The following is a 364-nucleotide window of genomic DNA, read 5'->3' on the forward strand; positions in this document are numbered from 1 at the left end:
TACGTCTTCTCCGCCTTCCACCCCTGATCCTGAGCTTTCATTGGCTTATCGCTCACCGGTCCGGCCCTTCCATAGGCGCTACTCACCCGCTCTTGCATTTCTATTGGTGGTTCTTACCACCGGGTCCGTCCTCTGGCCCCTCCCTCTCCGCGCCCGTAGGCTCCGCCTCTGCAAAGCCATTGGCCCACCGTCAGAGTTCCCGCCTCCCCCTGGCCTTGCGCTCTCCCGGGGCGCTGGGTCCGGAAGGCCCGGAGGACCCTCCAGCCCTCGGGCCCCAGTTGATCCCTTCTTGTGATCCCGCAGGCATCTCGCTCTTTGGGTCCAGCATCGCGTGTTTGCTGCGGGGGTTGGGTAGGCCTGCAAG

The sequence above is a fragment of the Dipodomys ordii genome, unplaced genomic scaffold (genome assembly GCF_000151885.1).
Source record: "Dipodomys ordii isolate 6190 unplaced genomic scaffold, Dord_2.0 Scaffold68, whole genome shotgun sequence".
NCBI classification, from domain to species: Eukaryota; Metazoa; Chordata; class Mammalia; order Rodentia; family Heteromyidae; genus Dipodomys; species Dipodomys ordii.